The sequence below is a fragment of the Notolepis coatsorum genome, assembly GCF_963971535.1.
Source record: "Notolepis coatsorum genome assembly, chromosome: 19".
NCBI lineage: Eukaryota > Metazoa > Chordata > Actinopteri > Aulopiformes > Paralepididae > Notolepis > Notolepis coatsorum.
In genome coordinates this window covers 10,563,026-10,571,622 of record NC_140183.1, presented here as the reverse complement: position 1 = coordinate 10,571,622, position 8,597 = coordinate 10,563,026, and the positions used below count along the sequence as shown (strand labels likewise).

Genomic DNA, 8,597 nt, shown 5'->3' with positions numbered 1-8,597 from the left:
TGTGTGCGCGTGTGCGTCAGGGGCGGAGCTAGGGGGTGGCTACCTGGGCTCAAGCCCCGGATGTATTCTGAAAAGCCCCGAATCTATTTTTTTTTTTTACAATTCATCATTGTTACATGAAAATATGTTTGCACCAGATTTAGCAGAAGCTAATTTCCATCTGTGGTCTATCCAGCTGCTAACTGTATTTGAGTGAGTTAAGTCTTGGTGTTATGGTAGACTCAGACCTAAGCTTTAAATCACAATCAACAAGTTGACAAAAACTTAATTCTTCCACCTTAGAAACATAGCTAAAGTACGGCCATTTATAAATCAAAAGGACCCTGAAAACCAGATCCATGCCTTTATCTCAAGCCAACTCGACTACTGTAATGCACTCCTTACCGGCCTCCCGATTAAATACGATGATAACTATTTTATTGCAATGCACTATTGCATTATTTTATTCTATTTTACTAACTATTTTATTGCACTGCACTATTTTACTTTGTATCAGTGAATCATAGACGCCTGGCCATAAGAGCATTCGGAGCATCTCTGCTCTCCCACTATTGAACTTGGGGGAGCAAAGGTATGATCTTGCTCCACCACTTTTTGATTATATGGAAAATATGATATATCCCCCCCCAATATATAAATCTAACCATAACTACGTTATGGTTAACTGAGTTTTATAGTGAAAAGAGCAGCTTTATTGGTCAAGATTGAAGGCTCTATATTGCAGGAAATTGCACGTACAGGTTCATTAAATTAAAAAAAATCAGTCGTGGAGGGGGTCGTGCCTGAGCCCCTCCAAACCACCCCTTGCCTGCCAAGAAATATAAAAAAAAAAGAAAAAAAAAAAAAAAAGAAAAAAAGGGGGCCCATCTGGGCTTAGCCCCGGATCTCCTACAATCCTAAATCCGCCCCTGGTGTGCGTGTGACTGTGCTTTCTGTGTGTTTAAAAACTCATAAACTACAAAAGTCTTTCAGCGGAAAATCCCATTGACAAAATACAAGCTGGGGGGTAGAAAACCACCCACAACATGTTCTCCACCGTTTAGACAGAGGAGGGGTTTAAAAAAAAGCCACTAACAATGTGATGTCATGTAGTTTATTAACATTTGTGTCGGCTCCCCCATAGCCTAAGAAATACTCTGCCTACCAAGAGGGCAGGGCCAGGCGGGGGGGTTAGTGCTGCTGCCTACCAAGAGGGCAGGGCCAGGCTGGGGGGGTTAGTGCTGCTGCCTACCAAGAGGGCAGGGCCAGGCGGGGGGGGGTTAGTGCTGCTGCCTGCCAAGAGGGCAGGGCCAGGCGGGGGGGTTAGTGCTGCTGCCTACCAAGAGGGCAGGGCCAGGCGGGGGGGTTAGTGCTGCTGCCTGCCAAGAGGGCAGGGCCAGGCGGGGGGGTTAGTGCTGCTGCCTACCAAGAGGGCAGGGCCAGGCGGGGGGGTTAGTGCTGCTGCCTACCAAGAGGGCAGGGCCAGGCTGTGGGGTTAGTGCTGCTGCCTACCAAGAGGGCAGGGCCAGGCTGTGGGGGTTAGTGCTGCTGCCTACCAAGAGGGCAGGGCCAGGCTGTGGGGTTAGTGCTGCTGCCTACCAAGACGGCAGGGCCAGGCGGGGGGGTTAGTGCTGCTGCCTACCAAGAGGGCAGGGTCAGGCGGGGGGGGTTAGTGCTGCTGCCTACCAAGACGGCAGGGCCAGGCGGGGGGGTTAGTGCTGCTGCCTCACAGCAAGAAGGTCCTGGCCTTCCAACCCGACACTGGGGCCTTTCTGTCTGGAGTTTGCATGTTCTCTCCCCCCGTGTTGGTGTGGGTTTCCTCTAGGTACTGGTTTCCTCTGGGTACTGGTACTGGTTTCCTCTGGGTACTGGTTTCCTCTGGGTACTGGTACTGGTTTCCTCTAGGTACTGGTTTCCTCTGGGTACTGGTTTCCTCTGGGTACTGGTTTCCTCTAGGTACTGGTTTCCTCTGGGTACTGGTACTGGTTTCCTCTGGGTACTGGTTTCCTCTGGGTACTGGTTTCCTCTGGGTACTGGTACTGGTTTCCTCTAGGTACTGGTTTCCTCTGGGTACTGGTACTGGTTTCCTCTGGGTACTGGTTTCCTCTGGGTACTGGTTTCCTCTGGGTACTGGTACTGGTTTCCTCTGGGTACTGGGTTCCTCTGGGTACTGGTTTCCTCTGGGTACTGGTCCTGGTTTCCTCTGGGTACTGGTTTCATCTGCATTTTGTTGCATTAGCGACATGCTCATCCCTGTTGATGTTGAGCACCACACGCATCATTCTGGTGTAGCACCCATCCAGGGACTTCTGCAGGGTGGGCTTCAGGGTCCAGCATTCACTGCCATACTGAACGACAGACTCAACTGTTGCATGAAAGAAGTTGAGCTTGATTTGACGGGGGAGGTTGGATTTCCACACACTGGTCATGCCGTTCAGAGCCCTCCACCACGCGAGCGCCTTCCTCACTTTAAGGTCTTGCTCGGACGAGTTGACCCACGAGCCCAGCAGGTATTTTAAGTCACCGACTTCCTTTAGAGCAGTGCCTCCTGTTGTCGTTAGAGGTGGATGATCCGGGAGGATGTTATACATTATGACCTCGGTTTTCTTGGCATTTAGCCTAAGGCCAAATGGTGCATTTATATAATAATTTTATCCAAAGCGCTTTACAATTGTGTTCCTCACATTCACCCATTCACTCACACATTCACACACCAACAGTGGAGGCGACCATGCGAGGTGCCAAGCTGCTCATCGGGAGCAATTAGGGGTCAAGTGTCTTGCTCAAGGAGGAGCGGGAATCGAACCAGACGACCGCTCTACCTCCTGAGCCACTGTCGCCCCCCCCCCCCCCTGTAGTAGAGTAGAGGTCTAAGCACTGGAGTGACTGGAACTAGCATAAACTACATGGGACTAGCATAAACTACATGGAAATAGCATAAACTACATGGAACTAGCATACACTACATGGGGGAGCATGTCTATGTTTGAAATTTATTGGAAGGATAAACCCCTTGAGATATGCTATCTCGTTTTCGAGGGGGTCCTTAACATAGGATACAAAACATACAATACAATACAATACAATACATAACAAAACAAAAAAACAGGACAACAAATGCACTTATACACTGACAGACGCTCTCCCAAGCTCACCCCCACAATCCACACTGATTCCTCCCAAGAGGATCACCAATATATATATATGTTCCCTTATAAAACACATACAAAATCATAATTTGATCTACTACATGGAACCAGTGGCGGCTCTACCACTAGGGGCGCTAGGGCGCCGACCCACCTGCTGGCCAGCTGCTGTTAAATCAGAGAAGAAGAGAATAAAACCTTTTCGTTTTTGTGTTTTATAGCCCTATAAATAATATAAACATGTTTAAAATTAATAATATTTACTCATTTTAAGTATGTTTGTATTTCCAATGCACAATATAACGTTATTATCTAAATTAAAAAAACACCGTTTTCCAGAGCAGGAAGTGACATCACGTTTTTTTTATTTTTTTTATTTTTTCGTATTTCTCGGGGGCAATACGCGATAGCGCTCTGCGTGCGCGTCACAGTCTGATCGCTGTCTCCGTCACAGCCAATCAGTGCATACGGCGTTGTGCGTTGAAATATGACTATTATGTTGGAATCCGAGCGCGATTTGAAGCGGTCTAGCCAGCAGCGTGAACTTCCGTGAAGGATTTTCCATAGCCGCATTTTGCGGAGACGCTCTCTGATTGGCCGACGCCAGTATTTCTTTCCATGGCAGAATTTCACAGAGACGATCTCTGATTGGCCGAATCCAATTTCTAGCTTCTAGCTTGGTTGAGATAGTTGTGTTGTTGTGAGATGCATGCAGCTGTTTGTCTTAGAGCGTGCCGTGCCGTGACTGCAAGTTCTTAAGCTTAGGCACTCTTTCAAAGTTGGTTAAGGTTAGAGTTTGTCTTAGAGCATGGCGATAGAACGCCAGGTAGTTTTGCAGTCTGTTCGAGCGGAAATGGACAAAGGAATGTACTTGTTGAGTGTTGTGGCAACGAGCTCAGCTGAGCTAACACTTGGCTAACTGCTAACTTGGCCCTGGACGTTTCAACTAAACAGTGAGTCTCTCTCTCTCTCTCTCTCTCTCTCTCTCTCTCTCTCTCTCTCTCTCTCTCTCTCTCTCTCTCTCTCTCTCTCTCTCTCTCTCTCTCTCTCTCTCTCTCTCTCTCTCTCTCTCTCTCTCTCTCTGTATCTGTATCAATCTTGGATGCAATAATAACGTTACTTACCACACTGACTATCTCGATGGCTCATTGATTTAACTACTGCAGCTCTCTCGGATTGAAAATACGTGGATTATGGCTTGTTCAATATCGTCTATGTTTGAATGAATGAATGAATGAATGAGAACTTTATTAACAGATTGCAGAATGGGTACAATACAGTACGGCTCAATACACACAATTGTTAAGGGGATGCAGACCAGAGAAAGACGTTTGTCTTGTTTACATCAGGGTCCCAGATTTTCGATTCATATCGATAGTTTAATAGCTAGCCTTGGCTCGTTTAACAATATGCAAAATATGTCTACAGCCCTGTACTCATACTGAAGTTATTCTTGGTATATAATAGGTCTGATTGTGTAACGAATCGATTCCACGTCGCGCTGTGTGTGAGAGAGAGAAGGAGAGAGGGAGAGATCTGCCTGTGTTTGTAGACGGGCGAGTTTTGTTTCTAACTTTTCTATTTATATACAGTATTGTGTTTCAAGTTGTGAATTAGAGTCTAGACTATACTTTATTTGACTGGTTGTGTGTTGTTGTAGTAACAGCTGAGCGACTCGTTCATAAGAGCCGAATCATTGCCGTGAGCGTGAGTCGAATCGCTCACGTCTGGCAATGAGTGTTGCGTGGTACTGTACTGTACATGTTTGCATTTTGCAAAATGTTTGGTATAGCGCCCCCTAGTGGCGAATACCCACCGGCCGCCACTGCATGGAACTAGCATAAACTACATGAGACTAGCATACACTACATGAGACTAGCATAAGCTACATGAGACTAGCATAAACTAAATGAGACTAGCATAAACTACATGAGACTAGCATAAACTACATGAGACTAGCATACACTACATGCGACTAGCATAAACTACATGGAACTGGCATAAACTACATGAGACTAGCATACACTACATGGAACTAGCATACACTACATGAGACTAGCATACACTACATGAGACTAGCATACACTACATGAGACTAGCATACACTACATGGAACTAGTATACACTACATGGAACTAGTATACACTACATGGAACTAGTATACACTACATGGAACTAGTATACACTACATGGAACTAGCCTAAACTACATGGAACTAGCATAAACTACATGAGACTAGCATACACTACATGGAACTAGTATACACTACATGAGACTAGCATAAACTACATGAGACTAGCATACACTACATGAGACTAGCATACACTACATGAGACTAGCATACACTACATGAGACTAGCATAAACTACATGAGACTAGCATACACTACATGAGACTAGCATAAACTACATGGAACTAGCATACACTACATGAGACTAGCATAAACTACATGAGACTAGCATAAACTACATGAGACTAGCATACACTACATGAGACTAGCATACACTACATGAGACTAGCATACACTACATGAGACTAGCATACACTACATGAGACTAGCATACACTACATGAGACTAGCATACACTACATGGAACTAGTATACACTACATGGGACTAGTATACACTACATGGGACTAGCATAAACTACATGGAACTAGTATACACTACATGGAACTAGTATACACTACATGGAACTAGTATACACTACATGGGACTAGTATACACTACATGAGACTAGCATACACTACATGGAACTAGTATACACTACATGAGACTAGCATACACTACATGGAACTAGTATACACTACATGGAACTAGTATACACTACATGAGACTAGCATACACTACATGGAACTAGTATACACTACATGAGACTAGCATACACTACATGAGACTAGCATACACTACATGGAACTAGTATACACTACATGGAACTAGTATACACTACATGAGACTAGCATACACTACATGGAACTAGTATACACTACATGAGACTAGCATACACTACATGGAACTAGTATACACTACATGGGACTAGTATACACTACATGGAACTAGTATACACTACATGGGACTAGTATACACTACATGGAACTAGTATACACTACATGGGACTAGTATACACTACATGGGACTAGTATACACTACATGGGACTAGCATAAACTACATGGAACTAGTATACACTACATGGAACTAGTATACACTACATGGGACTAGTATACACTACATGGAACTAGTATACACTACATGGGACTAGTATACACTACATGGGACTAGCATAAACTACATGGAACTAGTATACACTACATGGAACTAGCATAAACTACATGGAACTAGCATACACTACATGAGACTAGCATACACTACATGGGACTAGTATACACTACATGGAACTAGTATACACTACATGGAACTAGTATACACTACATGAGACTAGCATACACTACATGGGACTAGTATACACTACATGGGACTAGTATACACTACATGGGACTAGCATAAACTACATGGAACTAGTATACACTACATGGAACTAGCATAAACTACATGGAACTAGCATAAACTACATGGAACTAGTATACACTACATGGAACTAGCATAAACTACATGGAACTAGTATACACTACATGGAACTAGTATACACTACATGAGACTAGCATACACTACATGGAACTAGTATACACTACATGAGACTAGTATACACTACATGGAACTAGTATACACTACATGGAACTAGTATACACTACATGAGACTAGCATACACTACATGGAACTAGTATACACTACATGTAACTAGTATACACTACATGGAACTAGTATACACTACATGGAACTAGTATACACTACATGGAACTAGTATACACTACATGGAACTAGTATACACTACATGAGACTAGCATACACTACATGGAACTAGTATACACTACATGGGACTAGTATACACTACATGAGACTAGCATACACTACATGGAACTAGTATACACTACATGGGACTAGTATACACTACATGGAACTAGTATACACTACATGGGACTAGCCTAAACTACATGGAACTAGTATACACTACATGAGACTAGCATACACTACATGGAACTAGCATAAACTACATGGAACTAGCATACACTACATGAGACTAGCATACACTACATGGAACTAGTATACACTACATGGAACTAGCATACACTACATGGAACTAGTATACACTACATGGAACTAGCATAAACTACATGGAACTAGCATACACTACATGAGACTAGCATACACTACATGGAACTAGCATAAACTACATGGAACTAGCATACACTACATGAGACTAGCCTAAACTACATGGAACTAGTATACACTACATGGAACTAGTATACACTACATGGAACTAGCATAAACTACATGGAACTAGCATAAACTACATGGAACTAGCATACACTACATGAGACTAGCCTAAACTACATGGAACTAGTATACACTACATGGAACTAGCATAAACTACATGAGACTAGCATACACTACATGGAACTAGTATACACTACATGGAACTAGTATACACTACATGGAACTAGTATACACTACATGGAACTAGCATAAACTACATGGAACTAGTATACACTACATGGAACTAGCATAAACTACATGGAACTAGTATACACTACATGGAACTAGCATAAACTACATGGAACTAGTATACACTACATGGAACTAGTATACACTACATGGAACTAGCATAAACTACATGGAACTAGCATAAACTACATGGAACTAGTATACACTACATGGAACTAGTATACACTACATGGAACTAGCATAAACTACATGGAACTAGTATAAACTACATGGAACTAGTATACACTACATGGAACTAGCATAAACTACATGGAACTAGTATACACTACATGGAACTGGCATAAACTACATGAGACTAGCATACACTACATGGAACTAGCATACACTACATGAGACTAGCATACACTACATGAGACTAGCATACACTACATGAGACTAGCATACACTACATGGAACTAGTATACACTACATGGAACTAGTATACACTACATGGAACTAGTATACACTACATGGAACTAGTATACACTACATGGAACTAGCCTAAACTACATGGAACTAGCATAAACTACATGAGACTAGCATACACTACATGGAACTAGCATACACTACATGAGACTAGCATACACTACATGAGACTAGCATACACTACATGAGACTAGCATAAACTACATGAGACTAGCATACACTACATGAGACTAGCATAAACTACATGGAACTAGCATACACTACATGAGACTAGCATAAACTACATGGAACTAGCATACACTACATGAGACTAGCATAAACTACATGAGACTAGCATAAACTACATGAGACTAGCATACACTACATGAGACTAGCATACACTACATGAGACTAGCATACACTACATGAGACTAGCATACACTACATGAGACTAGCATACACTACATG

General features: G+C 42.9%; 1 protein-coding gene across 1 annotated transcript in view; it reads left to right on the top strand.

Annotated features, from left to right (window-relative positions):
* The window catches only part of colec10 (collectin sub-family member 10 (C-type lectin)), a gene marked incomplete at its 3' end in the record, with an annotated part of 80,601 nt that overhangs the window by 225 nt on the left and 71,779 nt on the right, over positions 1 to 8,597 (top strand). The gene's annotated exons all lie outside the window — the stretch shown is intronic.